This window comes from Phalacrocorax aristotelis, chromosome 11 (assembly GCF_949628215.1).
Source record: "Phalacrocorax aristotelis chromosome 11, bGulAri2.1, whole genome shotgun sequence".
NCBI lineage: Eukaryota > Metazoa > Chordata > Aves > Suliformes > Phalacrocoracidae > Phalacrocorax > Phalacrocorax aristotelis.
This window is the reverse complement of record NC_134286.1, coordinates 9,959,107-9,974,842: the sequence shown is the minus strand read 5'-3', so window position 1 is coordinate 9,974,842 and position 15,736 is coordinate 9,959,107. Positions and strand designations below refer to the sequence as shown.

The window sequence follows — 15,736 nt, the reverse complement described above, 5'->3', positions numbered from 1 at the left end:
GCGGTGCCCCCGCCGCCCAGGCCGCCCCGGCAAGGCGTCCCGCAGGGCCAGCGGCGCAGGATGGGCTGCATCCACCAAGCAGCTCCCCCTGACTAAGGAAGGGTATTTTGCTCTTTAGTATTTTTCAATATTTTTTTTTTCTTTCCCCATTAACTGCTGCCCCCCACACCCCTTTTCTATAGGAAACACTCAGGCAGGAAGAGCAGCCGGTAGCTTCCTTGTATACAAAGCAGAAGGAGCTGCTACAGCTCAGCCCCATAACCACATTTTTAAGGTGTTACATTTAACCGATCACTAGCAGCAGAGCTGTTCCAGCAGTAGTCTGGGACAGCACATGAAGACAAACGACTGGTTCACAGTCACTCCTCTAAAGACTCAGAGCCTACAAAACTAAAAGCAAACCCAACAGGGAAACCTAAGCCACACACACACGGAAAAAATTAACTCATTGCTCACAGCTGTAGTTTTCCACCAGACTAAAGGCAACTCGAATTACTCTGACTCCAGCAACTCATGTTATACAATAAGCAACTTTCAGTGCATTCCTATTCAAGGCTTCTTTGGCATCCACTAAAATGTTAAGCCGTCCCTAGAGTTTCCCATTCTAATAATAGCTGTACCAATGCTGCCTGATAGGATTGGGCTGTTTCCAAGTTCCCAAAATCCAGGCCTTTATCTTCCTGAAGTACTGTTGCCCAGAGTTTTGCAAACACTTGACAGGCACGGGATGTTGCTCGTGTGACTGCTATTAAGACTTTAAGTTTTTGCAGGAGAAGAGCCTTCAAGTACAAGAAAAGGAAACTTAAATTCCTCTTTCATTATTGGTGTGTTATTGCAATTACAGCGATCAGTAACTGAAACCTACTGGAGCTGGAACAGTCAAACAATGCTACTAAGGAAGAAGTGTGGGAAGAGGCTGTCATCAGCAGCAGGGGGTGGGGCACAGAGGTTGTTTGATTCACAGATCGTATTATTTCACATTAAAAAAAACCAACACATTTGTTAAACCTACATTGCAAGTATTTTCTAGACAAGGTTCATAACAAAAACTGCCCAGATCTTGCAGTCTGGATTGTAGCATTAGCACAAAAATTAATCTGACCCATGCTTCTGAAAGGACCTTTGCATTTTTGCACATCAGGTGGAGAACAGAGGCTGCAAACATCAGATTTGCTAGGCGTGTTTTAAACTTCAAAGGGAAGGAAAAAAGCACATCTAGCCAGGCTCATGTCTTCTGGGTTTCGTAAGGAACAGAGATCCTCTAAATCAACTCCGATTTTGCAAACAGGGCAAATTTATACAGGAATCTCATTCACTGATGCACGGGCTCCCAGTCCAAATGAGCTCAGCAAGAAGGAAGAGATGTGCAGAAACCCTTCTGCAGGGAGCTAGGGACTGGCTGGGTGCAGCTCTTAAAAACGAGCTAGAACAGGTCAGATATGGGTGGGGATTAGAAAGAATGCTCTCAGAAGCTGGTCTGAGCACACTGAAATACAACCATCTTGTGGATTGAGCGTCTATTGCACAGCTGGGGAAGTGAGGGTCTGTTAACACTGCAGTCTCAACACGGTGGGTCTGAACTTAACACAATTAAAGCAAGACGCACAGTGTAGTAACACCTGCCACTTCCCAGCCCTTCCACCTTGAGGAATCCTGAAGAACATAATAAACCAAACATTCGCCCTCTCACCGGTGTAGCTCAGGAGCACACACATGCACATACACACAGGTATGTGCCTGCACTAAGCTGCTCGGAGTCCTCAAGAAGGCAGCAATCATGTCAATGGAAGTTAAGTCACACGAATCCTACAAAATGTTAAATTACAAATATTGAGACGTTCATATATATGTAACATGGTTGATATTATTCTTTCACAATGCTTAAGGAAAAGAGAAAAAAACAAACCCAAAACTCTGAAGAAATACTTGCTCATGTCCTGCTGATGGAAACTGAGAAGAGACGCCCTGCTCCACACCCAGCAGAAGGGCACGCTTGTCTGTTCAATGCACATGAGCAGGACACAAGGAATATTCGGTGCTATGGAAACAACCCAACCTTCTGCAGGAAGTGCAGAAGGACAGACTACCACCTCAGACCCCGGGACCAGGGCTCCTGTACTGGGTGGGGAGCCAAATAAATGAATAAAATATTCATACCAGGGGCCTCAATTCTGCAGCCTGCATGCCAACCGGTGGAGCACAGCAGCAGCACACACTGCCCCCACCACTTGCCCGCTGTGCGCTCAGGAGAGCACTTAAGCACATGCTTAACTTTCAGCATGCCGACAGTCTGACTGGAAAGAAGAAAACCTGAAGCACGTACTTCAGTGCTTTGCTGAATCAGGACCTAAATAAATGAATCTGGTTTGCAGGTTTATCAAGGCTGGGAGACCAGCAAGCACAAGCAGCAGTCATCGCATTTCAGCTTATGCGATTGCAGCCCAGAGGAGCACAAGCTAGGCTTTTCTGCAAGTCAACAAATATAGTTCTGTCAATGTTTGGATTGCTGCAAATTCCCTCTCCATGTGGCCATGGAGAAAGCCTAAAACACGCACATGCAGGGCTGACATCACACCCAGTGCTGTGTACTGCTGCAGTGAGGCTCCTGCGCACGCTGCCAGAGGATAACACACATCAGACAGGAACCTGCTACTGACACTATCAAGCTTCAGTTCTCCATGTTTCAACTCCTGGCAGCAAATGATTGCGGCCATTCTCACCACGATGCATCCTTACAATTCCCTTGTATTACACCTTTTTTTTTTTTTTTTGAGGGGTGGAATTGGCGTATTATTCACTTTGTTCTCCTGCTTATTTCAAATGGGAGGAATAAAAGCATCCATGCCAAAACCAACACACAACAAGGATAAAAAGTAGCTCCATGAAACACGGGCTTCGTTAGCGTGCAGGAAATACAACAAAGGGTAGGTGCTGCCTTTTGAACCCTTCCCAGCACTGCAAGCCAGATCTGTCTGGCAGAGCTCATCTCCTCTGCTACCAGATGGGCCAATCTTGTTTCAACGGCAGCAGCATCAAAGCTGGAGAAAGCAGCAGAGCAGAGAGAAAAGCCCGTGGCCTTATCCCTGTAAGGAAACTATAATACCTCTGAAGCCCCTGCTCCAGGGCCGCTTGCTGGGCCAGGCTCTAATTGCCTGAAATGCAGGAGGACAGGGCTTGCTCCAGATGTCAGACCCAGCCTTGCAGCTACCAAAGTGAAGGGGAACAAGGGCAGTCTGAGGAGCAAAGGTCACGCTGGAGCTGCCTGACAGGCCTGAGATGCCCCCACTGCCTGAGGTAATGCAAGGACGAGCTTATTCACTTGACGCTTGAATTCCTCCTGCTTTCCATGAAACCGATCCCCTTCCACTGACACCCCCCATGGATGTCACCTCCTGAGGACGCATACTGACAGCAAAGTTCAGAGATGGTAATTTATGTGACAGGGTGGATTCAAGCAGCTCCCAAGTGTAAATGATGGTATTTAAAAGAGGTTGGGGTTTGGTGTTTTGGTTCTTTTTTTTTTTTTTTGGGGGGGGGGGGAGGGGGGGAGAAAAAAAAAAAGACTAAGTAGAAGTGGCAGGGTGGGTTCCTTATTTATTGTTCCTCAAGGATTTCCAGGTCACGACTTCTCAGATGAGAAGCAAAAGTGCTGTTGCCCTAACTGCTATTCCTGCTGAGTGAGAACAGCAGCTATTCCCCTTTACCTGAAGTAGAATAGGGACAGTGCAGACAGTGAGGGGACACTGGAGCTTTCCCAAAGCCAAGTTCCACCATGCCCTTTCTTTAGTATATGTGATAGTGTCCATGCTCCTCTCCTCAACATGAACCACCAGCACGTGACAGAGGAACTGAGCACCTGCTCTCCTGAGTTCAAGCTCAGCACCAGGCCACAGCATTCTTTACCCAGTTTTGCAAGTTATGGCTGATGAAAGCCCAGACCCAGCCAGCCTGGATGGACAGACTCCCTGGAGGCCTAGGTATGGTCCATATGCTCTGGAGTATGGAGATAAACTGTGCTCTTAAGCTTGTGAAATTCAGACCTCCAATCTTTCACGAATTCCACTACAACTTACAGCCCAACCCTCAACTATTAACGTTCTCCGAGTGTCTAGATATTACTGGAGCCGAAACACACTTTTTTTAATGGCCTTTCCTCAATGCACTAAATTCAGCTGGAAGCACAGATGACACACTCACTCATCAGACCTTGCACCTTTGAGGCTATTCTGTAATCTTGGCTTTTCATTGCACCTTAATGGGTACAGAAGAGCGTGGTGCATCTACCGCCACTTCCTCAATAAGCCAGGATGGGGGAACTCCTCACTCAAACAGCAGTGAGCTGATCCACTATCAAAAAATCTTCCAGATAAATGCTGTGTTCCTGGAACCACTGCATGGTGAAGAGAAATGGGAACAATGAAAATAGCACATTGAACTGTTTTGTTCTGAAAGAGAAACAAAAGTCTTTAGGAGAATACCACCCCCTATGCAAGAGCATTTTCACATTCCCATGGAAAACCAAGTCTGAACATCTTCCCCAATCCTTTCTTTTTCTTCCACTTTCACAGCAGTAATAAAGAACACATGAAGGTGCACCCTTGCTCTTCAAAGAAACCTAGAAGGTATAGTGAAGGGCAAGATTTTACTGGGGAGTGTTATACTCGTACATTTATCGGCAGCAAAGCATGAGAAAAGATAACCTACATTTGCGGGGACCTTTCAATCAGTGGCAGGGGGAAAGATATCTAGGAAGCCAGGAACACAATGACATTAGTTCAGCTGGCTGACATTAGAGCAGCTCATTTCGGGCCTCACAAAAGCCCATGGCAAGTTAGGTGCTACCATGACCAGATCACAGGGCAGCTCTGCTTTGCTTGGGATTGGTTCAAAAGCAGAACTAGCAGGACTGTACAACAGCAAAATAAACCACAAAAATAACAACCGTAAGGTGTTATTGGATGGATCCTCCACTACTGAAGTCCTGATTAGTTCTTACCCTATATCACATAAAACGCAGCAGCGCTCAGGTTCCTATAGACTGCAATTCCTCTGCTGCTGCAACGCTGACAGTTTGCACACAGTAGGGCTGCCTCCAACGTGGGCCGGCTCCCACCCCCTGCGCTCACACGGGCTGTGCACTTGGGACTGGAGCCATCTCTGCAAATGGTGGCTTCTCATCCCCTGTGCACTTAATGGGCTGCAGTATCAAGCCCAAAGAAGGTCAACTTATTTTCTGCTGCCTGCAAGAGGTATTTTTTGCTTTCAGATTAAAAAATAATATTCTATTTTTTCCACTATGGCCCTTATAGTTTAAAGCAAACACTTTCGGGACATGGTAGACACTTTGAATATTTCCTTTGTGAACATTCTGTACCTGGACACTTTCTCCCTCAGGGAACAGTTTACTTAATTTAAGGTAGACCTTTACAGCTAGAAGAAAATAAACCTTCTTTTGGTCTTCTACCAGTTACTCAGAAAAGGAGCACGTTTCCTCTACCATGTCCAGGCATGAAAAGTTTCTGTTCAAGGTCTAATCACAGACATTGGGGGCCAGGGATCACACCATGTGCCAAAGAGTCAACTCAGCCCCGAGTGCCATCTGTTCAGAAGAGGACAGCAGAACCCAGAAGCCACACACACTAATAAAACAACCCCTCAATGCTGCTGCAATGGAGAAGCCTCGCTGGCAGGACACAAACCCACTACAGAAGTGGCTGCATGCACAAGGTGGGATGTTTGGGCATGCAAATACCGCACATCTCTGTGCTGAAGGAGCCACATTAGTGGCTTGTTCTTCTTCCCCCACGCTTGCTCATGCTTAGAGCAACTTTGCAGAGTGTGGGTTACTGGTTGTGACCTCTATGGAAAGAGCAGCACACGAAAAATCCTCCCACTCCTCAGTGGGGAAGGCTGAAGCTGCACATACTGCGTCCCACCTCTTAGGAAGCTTGCCAGCCTTGCTAAAGCTCCTGGATTTATGGCACCCGGAAGATAGCTGCGGTGCTCTGTGGGGACAGCAGCGCTGCCATCCTCAGGAAAACAGATTGTCCATCACTCGCCCCTGGGTGGTTCCCCACTGCTCTTATCTGCCCTGGCACAACCTAGGCACCTCTCTTACCTGGAGAGGTGGCAGCTGAGGAACCAAGGGAGGGGGGGTGTTGTTGGGGGGAGAAAGAGAGAAAAAAGATAAAATAAAGCACTGTGAGGGGAGGAAGCCCTTCACTGCAGAGTTAAAAAAAAAAAGTACAAATTAACTTGGGGAACTTTATCCTCCCTTGCGTACATGCAATTCACCATATTTACACCCTGCAGCAAACAATCACAGGGAAAATACATGCCGAGTTTAAGGAAATATTTGAAAAAAATCCCTTTGTTTCTGAAATCTACCATTCTTCACTGTGGACTACAGCGCTCCTATTCCCTCAGCTGCCTGAAATCTTCACAATCTGTTCTCCTTCATCAACCTCCACCACCTCTTGTCCACCAAAGTTTGAAGAACTCCTCTCCCCTTCACTCCTGTGGGATTAGCTCTTCTCCAAAATGCTTCCATAGGCAAACAGCTGGGAGCTATTTGCCACTATCTATCTGCTGGGGATTTGTAAGCCAAAAATACATTACAGAAACCAATGCATTTTAAGGAGCTTTTTTGTTTATTTGTTTGTCTTTGAACAAAGTCACAGAAGCTGCTGTGCTGGACCAACACGCATGCCTCAGCAGAACAAATACCTTTCCATAGGGTGTTCCAGGGCAGCACACAGTGCAGTGCTTCAAAGGGAACTTCCTCATTTCACTGAATAGATTTGTTGTTAGAGTAACTACACATGCACATTTTTGTTCTCTGGGCTTTTGATTTCCTGCCATCAGCTTATTTGGGACCAGTTAGAGGAGAAAACCCCTTTCCTACTCCAGCTCTCTGCTAGGAGTGATGGAGACCCACTGTGATCCCACACCTGGGTGCTCCTGAGGGATGCCCTGTGATCAGGCAGTCAAGAGGGAGTTTTGCTTCCGCCAGGCTCCAGCACGGCACCCATTGCTCCCCAGCCACAGACACACGGAGAAGGATGCTCCCCTCTATTGGGACTCGCCTGGCAAATCCCTTCCAGCCTCCGATGGGAGGCAGCTTCCCAGTGCTGAGGGCCAGGGAGCTGTGCTAGAGCAGGGTGGCTAGCCCAAAAGAAGCATTTCGTCTGCAGCACAGAGGCAGCTACTGCACTGCTGTGAAAAATCCCCTCCAGTGCCAGCACCACTTGGGAGGGGTTAGGACCACAATTACACCAGCTGCAAACACAAAAGAAAGAAAAAAAAAGAGTTGGCAGGGATCTCTGGAGGTCAGCTAATCCAAACCGCATCTCAAAGCACAGCTAGCTTCAGAGGTGGATGCTTCCATCTCCAAACACAAAGAGAGCTGTCTCACACAAAGAGAGCTCAATTGAGTCAAACAAATTTACAGAGGAGACAGGAAAGGCCAAGGCTCATTAAGGCTTGTTCCCCACCACGTAATCGTAATCGTAAGAAATAGGATCAAGCAGATGTATCCCACAATCTATCTGATTATCCTACTCTGTGTTCAAGAAACCCCCAAGGTCCTTGCCAATCAGATAAGTGTCCGCACGTGTTTGGGCAGGCCGATGGGGACAGCTGAGGGGCAAGAATGCCTTTACCCAACTGCCCTTCGTGGGGTTCTGCCGGCAGGAATGATCTGCGGGCCTCTCCTAGGCTCCAAGCATGGCTCTAGCCCTCAACCCAGGCAACATACTCTGTTAAACAGGAGAAATACCAAAATAGGAGCCATTCACCATGCTGCAGAGGCAGCCTGAGACTTTTGGGAGATATCAGACTTGCTGCATACTCAGAGGAAACCTGCCCAGGTCTAGTGCTTCATAGGTGCCTTTGCCCACACGCACACCCTTATGGCTGGAAAAGTCTCACCCCAGACTTCTCAGAGAGGCTACTGCTCAAGCACACAGATTTTCTCCAACAGGAAGGCATTTTCCATTCAGGTCCCACAATGCACCTCCTCAAAGCACACGTGATCCTACACACACACTATAGTTCCACACACTCACGTGTGAGCTGTCCTACCTAGTGACTACAGGCCTGCAGAGAGAGGAGACCGCATTTGGACAGTGGTTTGAGTTCTTTCTCAGCTGGAAGAATTCACAGAAAACAAAAATAGTTTTTCTTTTAACATTCTTTGTATTGAGCACTTGGATAAGCCATAAGTAACTTGGCAGCAAACCAGTTTGGTACAAACACAGAACACCAGAACACAATACAGTCATCACAAAGCCACCGCGCTGGGCCAGACAGTAATTTTCCCCTTCACACAGGGCAGGCCTCCAAAGTCTTTATGCTACTACAGTCGAGCCCATCTGAATTCCATGATGTGTTAAAAATGAGTCCTCGTGCACCATAACAGAAACACCTAGCATTTACGGGCTACGCGGAAGGGCATACCATGCACAAGGGTGCTCAAGAAACATTTGTGAAACAATTCAGGACTCGGGGAAAAAGGAAGCCATGTCTTATTCCTCATCTCAGAGGTCTAAGAGCATCCTCAGGTTGCAAATCAAATACGTGATGACAGAAGGAGACAAAGACCAGTAACAAAAGCATCCAATGTATTTAGGATAATTACTTTCAGGATTAAAAGAAAGAAGTTAGACCATGCAGGAAATCAGGAAAAGCAAACACAATGACAACTGAGAGCGTATTTTCCACTTCCCTATGTCACTGCAAATCCAGAGCAGCCTAGTCCTAAACCCCAAAAGCATTATTGTCACACAGGTAGTCACTGCAGGTCACCACTTAGGAATGATGCACTAGTCTGTAAGTGCCAGACTGGGAACCAGGAGACAGGGGCTCAAACCCTGCTGCAGCCACGGGTGCCACAAGCAACAAGCCGCTTAATCCCTCTGCAAATGGGGGCCATTACATCCCTGTCTCTCAGCAATGTTTGGCAGATAAAACCCAGGAACAGCAATCAGGCATTAAGAAACTACTATGGTAGAGGTTGTATAAGCACTAGATGAATAGATCTGTCTCAGACCCCAGTCATTACATTATGAAATAGGATACAGGAGGGAGAGCAGAAAGCATGCACACACACACACACATATCTGCCCCATTAATCCAGCAGGCTGCAAGAGGATGAAAGGCATGTCCAACAACTCCAATCTTGCTTCTGCAGCAATAAGCACCCTCCCAGCACAGAAGGGAGGCACTGCTGTAGTACCTGCAGGGGAACAGCCAAGCCAAGAGGCACCTGGAAGATGTAAGGGACAGTTTTGGCAGTGTACTTTGGCACCAAGTGCCACCCGCTCAGCCAGTGGCCGGGGCTGTCTGCCTGGTGCCCTTGTGGGAGACAGAGGGGTTGGGGATCCACACGAAGAGGAGCCAACAAAGCTAAGCTCTGAAAATGGCAAGGGGAAGTCAAAGTCACCCTTGAGGCACTTCCCAAGCCGTTCAGAGTCAGTGTTTGCCTCTCCTACCTTCCACACACCCCAAAATCCGTTATTCATTGCTCTTCATCTCACTGCCAGGTGAATGAATCAACTTTTCAGGGACTGAACATCCTCTGTTCTCCCTGAGTTGCCTGAGTCACAGGCACCAACTGAAGTCCTCAGATCTTCAATTCCCTCCTTACCTTCCTGCATCTGTAACATGACAGCCTCCAGCTTCTCTCCCCTGTGGAAGTCTTAGTGACCTGAATTACTTCCAATTTCCCACTTAAGGCCCATGCACGCTTTTCTTCCAGAACGCATCTGAGTCAGCATGAAACTACTGAATCAAAACCAGGAGCCTGAGATGGTAGGCCCTAGCTAGCCAGGGCAGATGTACAGACGAGCAGTGCCTTCCATGTGCCCCATCCTTCCCGCCACCACCCCACAGCCCCCAGCCACTCATGGCCAGCAACATGCAAACACACAAGCACCCACCCTTGCCTGGTTGGGTGTCTGTCCCAGCTGACTTCTAAAGCAGCAGGCAAAAAAACCCAGAGGGATATATTCCCTCAAACCTTGATTGTGCAACTCTGAACCACCATCCATCAATGCACTCATTTCCGCCCACCCAAGAGAAGGAACTTGGGTGATGGCAGAGGGAAGAGCTGATAGATGGCAAGTGGAGTCTTTGTTTTAATTGGCTGCTGTTATGAACATTAGAAGGATGTTTGAAGGAGAGCGATTACAGGCAGAGTGCAGAGGAGGTAATCAAAGGTGTCCGATGAACCAAATTTATGATGTGGCTTAGCAATCCATCACCTGGCTATAATTCTTATGTACATGCACATACATAAGCCTCAAAATATATTTAGCTCAGGGGGTCTGGAAAAAAGCGGCTGCTCTTGCAACCCCAGCTAGCAGCTCCTTATAACATTACAGAAGCAATTTATTTCAAATCGGGGAGGGAAATCAGTTCAGATATAAAGGCAAAATTGTTTTAAATTCTTCTGAGTGTGAACACAACTTTGTTTACTAAATGCGTACAAGGGAACATATGCATACAGCACTAACTCAGCAGTGGAAATTTGGCTCCCTGCAATTCCTTGTGATATAGATACATTTTTTCCAGAGGAAGTCCAATGGTCTTGTTTGTTTTCACCACTAATAGAGGAGTTCAATGAAATTTTCTATTGGGAAAGTCTAACGAGGTCAGAATAACAGAACAGAGTAACTAGGAAGGAATGTCCTTGCATTTTATTTTTAGAATAAGGATAAAGGTGGGGCCTTGCAAGAGGCAGGGGACAGGCCTGTTTTGGCACACATGGCCAGGCTGGAATGCTTGGTCCTGTGAGCTTGAAGGGGTTTTGAGCTTATTTTTGCAACAGCGAATCCCTTGCTGAAATCAGCAACCAGAGAGTGGAAGGGTCTGGCTGGGAGAAGAGCGGAAAGAGATGGCTGGGGGTGCACAGCCAGCCAGAGCAGCAGCAGCCCCAGGGACTGATTGTAGCTGGGCAGCTCTTAGCCATGCCCCCCTCCTCAACCTGTTTTCCTTTCTTTCCTGGGAAGATGAGTGCCTTCAGCAGTGCCGCTGAACTGGAGATCTACTTCTGCACATTAAAGGGAATCCAAGTTAAAACCGGGTAAGCGTTGTGGAGGGAATCAAGAACAAGAAAAGCCTGGTGCAGCAGTGCAGGGGGACACACAGCGCTGCAAAGGGAGCAGCTGGCAGTACCAAATAGAACAGGATTTACTCTGTTCTTAAGGCTGGATGTCAAAACCCAGTGAGACAGCCTCGGGGAGGGAAGAGATGGGCCAGAGTAAGGCTGTGAAAATGAAAAGGAAGGAACAGAGCTAAATAAAAGAACTGAGGCTGAGGGGGAAGTGGCTTGAGTGGGATAAACAGGTAAGGAGGAAAAGGGGTGCATTCAAGAGCAAGCAGGCCATGGTCTGTTTCCTGGCACCAGCTAATCTGATTGGCACGGAGATACAAGAAACAGAGGCCTAAATAGCTCACGGGAGCAGATCTTCAGCTCGGGAGAACCATCATCACTCAGCAATTAACTCCCTCACAGGCTCTGCCCCACTCCCGAAGCACCACAGAGCTGACCCTGCTGAGCACAGCCAATGCAGAACAAAGAAAACAAGACTAAGTGTCTTTGTAAGGGTTAACAAACAGCAGAGAACAAGCTGTTCCATGCATTCAGGTCAGGAAAAACAGGACTGGGACTTGACACAGGCACCATGCGCACATTGCTCTGCCAGGATCACCGGAGCTCAAGTAGAGGAGCAGCCAACTCTGCCTGCTAGGAATGAGACAGCAAGGAGCTTCACCTTAAAATCTGCAAGGACAGCGTTAACTCAGGGGAATATCTGGTGCAGATATAGCTTAGGGAGCATTAAGGCATCCAAAAAAACCAGAAGCTAGCATCTCCACTCAGCTTCTTGATATTCTCTCTAGGAAAGGGAGTAAGGGAAGGGCAAAGTGTGTAGGACAAGGTGCAAAGCACCCTTTCACCCCTCCTGCGCTGCCCAGAGCTGCAGGTCTCCTACTTGTGCTGAAGATGTAGATGGAAACAACCCAGCAGACTGGAACCTCAATGACAAGAAAGGTTCAGGAAGGGCAACAAAATGCTCCTTGACAAGCAGCGACAGGAGGCTGGACTTGCCCTCCAGTATGCAAGTCCTCAAACACCATGTTCTAGAATGTATGTTGTCTGCGAGTTCGTCCTCTGCTCCTGTCTGCAGGCAGGTGTGGGCAGAGAGGGCAAGCCGGTCAAGCAGTAGGAGAGGGGAGGAATGACCCTCCTTCCACTTGAAGCTCTGCTGGAGACAAAGAGCTGGCAGCACCCACAGATGCCCAAGAGTAACAGCAAGGCAGACATACGCGCTCTCCCACCCCGATGCTCTCCAGCGCTCCACTATTTCTGAGAACCCCCTGAGCCTGCTGCTGTTTGCCTCCTTACTGTTTCCCAACCAACTCCTCACTTAGTACTTGCCCGCTCTCCCAGCACTTGCGCAAGCTTCATGTACCCACACACCCTTTGGCAAGGACCTCCACAACTCCACGATGCCTCGTGTGAAGGAGGAAGATCTCCTTTGGAGTCCTTGGCCACTATCACGCCTTTATCTCCCTGCCTTCCCCCTGGTTGGTTTTATGATATGCTGCAGACTGAGCATCAGTCTCTTCCCAGACACATGTCATTTTAGGGACTTCTGCTATCAGCAATGAAGTTAAAAATCTATGTACAGTTTACAAAACTTATTTTCCTCTTAGATAATGGGGAGGGTCAGGGTGACACAGAGTAATCACAGGATGAAATACCACAATTTCCAACCCTTTCTGGGAGCTTGGTGCAGCAAGTCTCATTTGTAACCCCAGACTTGGGACAAAGCTTGCAATTAAAAAATATTAACAGTCACCTTGAATACAAGGGCTACAATTTAACTAGCCCTCGTTCAGGCTTTGTTAATAATGAAATTCTTCTGTAGACTACAGCACAAAGGCACTTTTCCAAAGATCACGTTACTTCTGCCCAGCTACACCACAGCAGAAATTTTAGAGACCTTTATATAAAAGCTCCAAGAGAGTGCTCCTTTGTGGACACCTCCCTGCCTGCTCTTCCCCCTCCACTCTGCAAGGAGCAAGGTAAACTCAAGCCTGGCTCAGTCCATGGGTAAGGCAGGGCTTGCAATTAAGCAATAATGATCACAATCAAAAGGCATCTTCAAGGGACTGATGACCAACTGGGTGGGGTTACATTACAATCCATTAACCTAATCAGCATTTAAACCTCAGGAGCTACACAGCAGAGGCTGCCACTGGGATTACAGAACAAAATGAGAACATACTCTTAAAAACATATATCTTTCAAGGCTCTGGAAAGCCTTACAGCTATGTCTTCACAGATAATCATATCACATGAACAGGACAAGGTTAGCAAATAAGTGCCCAGAGCTAATGAGCTAGTTTATTCATGTTATCTAGCAGAGAGTGTTTTTTACCCTCCGTCCCATGGTAATGTTACCTTGACAGGTGCAATGCTGCAGTAAATACTGTGTCTGTTCCATATTCAGAATTATCCCTTTAGAGATGAGAGCCAAGATACATATTCGGGGAATAGATGCTTTCTACGGCCCCCTGCACAGCTCGCAGCATCAGAAAATTAAGTTGACTGGAAGAGCAAAGCCTGATGCTGCCCCTAAAGCAGAACTTGTTTGTATCACTACTCATAGGCCAGTTAAACTAGGGAGAGGGAGCAGCTACTCTGGAGGCTTTTCTGCTTATTTCTTTATGCATTACAGGGCAAGGGAAAAACACAAACTTCAAATACGTGTCCTGGAAATGGCACATGCCCTAGAACACTCCATATATCCCACTGGCAGTAGCACTGAGCCTAACTTTATCCCTCTCCTTAATTGCTACTCTACCTCTTAACAAAACATCAATTTTGCCTTTGCTCTTATTGACTATCACTGAAACATGGTGGCAGTTGGTAATTATTATTTTTAATGCTTGGGAAGTCTTTTGCACAGCAGTACTTCCTGTTCAGGTGGGTTTTAACATGCTGTCCTCACTCCTCTGGAAGCCTGACTCACCAACAAGAGGATCTTAGGTAGAGATGTCTGCACACATGGATGGACTGAGGTCTTAGAAGCACTATCAGACTACAAGGGCTATCAGATCCAAATGCTCTCATCTCCATCTAGGCAAATGTTCAGCACTGCAGCATGGATTTTTCCAGTTTTCCCATCATTCTCCCCCTTTTTAGCCACTAGTTCAGTACATCCCCAGGCTCCGCACCATTTCTGCCCAGCCAGGGGCTCTGCCTGCAGACAGGAGGGCTCTTTGTCTGGATCTTTGTTCTTTCAACATCATCCAAAGATCACTCCCTTAACACCTGATTTAATATTTCAACCCCTTTAATTACACACAGTGCAGATTTTATCGGAAATCTGATTATTGTTTCAAAGTCTGAGCATTTCATCCCAGCCTCAGAATTGATCTATCGACTGCTTTTAAATCCCCCATTTTAACTTAACATTTAACACTTTATACCCACATTAATTACATTTCCCATGATCAATATCAACAAACACCATCTCTGGCCCTCTCCTGATAGAGAGACCTCAGAGACCTTGCTTTGCCAAAACTCTCAAGATGGCTTTGCTCTTGAACATGTGCATTTATAGGGCTGATCTCTCCAGTAGGAGAGGAAGAGAAAGAAAAACCCACGACAAACAGCAGTACTGAGTAAGTAGCAAGGTTTAGTAAGCAACACCACTGGCAGAGATGCGCAGGCACAGACATGGTGGCACAGGGACTGGCCCGGCCCCAGGACGTGGGGAGTGGAGACTCCAGCCAGCTCACCATCCATCTGTCCTACCTCCATCTCAGATGGAAGGGGACCAGGCTCTGATGCGGGGAGCCACCACGTATAGGTCTCTGTCATAACTGCTGCCCACGCTGAGCAGTGGGTGAGCTGGGCTTGGCCTGTCCAAGAGCTGCACACAAGCACTGGGGCATAGGAAATGCTGATGGGTCTATCAGGGAAAGCAAAGCTTCACCAGCTCAGGATCTCCCAGCATTTAACCAGCCTGCAGGTCTAGGTCCTTCTGCTTGCCTCATCGCAGCACAACATGGAAAACAAAGCACTTCTCTGATCTCCAAGTAGCAGATCTCTTATTAGCAGATACAAACTGCACAGACTAATGAAGGAAGACACCCATCATGCTGCCTTTATATCCAGCCACTGCAAGCTCTCAAAGGTGGCTGCTATAAGGCGCTGGAAGGGTCCAGCTTCACCAGGAGGACAGTATGAGATTTCCTTCTCCAGGCCATGAGAAACTGAACTGAAGTGCTTGAGTGGGGTCGGGTGTTCCTCCTACCTCATCTGCAATGCATTTGTGTTTCTGTGTTGCAACTGGAGATAGAAGGTAGTGTCCCCACCGCTGCAGAAAAAAGGAATATTTGTCCCTGAATAATTTCTCTAGTATATTAAGCACAAGTCATTCTTATGCAAAGGCTGCCCTGTACAGCTGCCAAGGTCAGTAAGACCTTGCTTTATTTGCTGCATAAGGGCCGGCTGCGCAAGTTTTACCTTGTACGTATTTTTCCCTGTGCATTCTTGTCTTAGATTTCCCTGCTGCTATTGCCTATGCATCTTTCTGTCTGTTCATTAGGTCACGCTACCTTCTCCAACTGTTGATAATGACTACCCAATATCCAATCCTCCAGAACAGTCAAAATTCCAGCGAACCGACTCTTACAGTATGTTTAATTCAAAAGACACCAA

At 47.4% G+C, this 15,736-nt stretch overlaps 1 protein-coding gene across 13 annotated transcripts in view; it reads right to left on the bottom strand.

The window, feature by feature from the left end:
• MBNL3 (muscleblind like splicing regulator 3) overlaps window positions 1-15,736 on the bottom strand; it is a 93,108-nt gene that overhangs the window by 59,772 nt on the left and 17,600 nt on the right. The window lies entirely within an intron of this gene.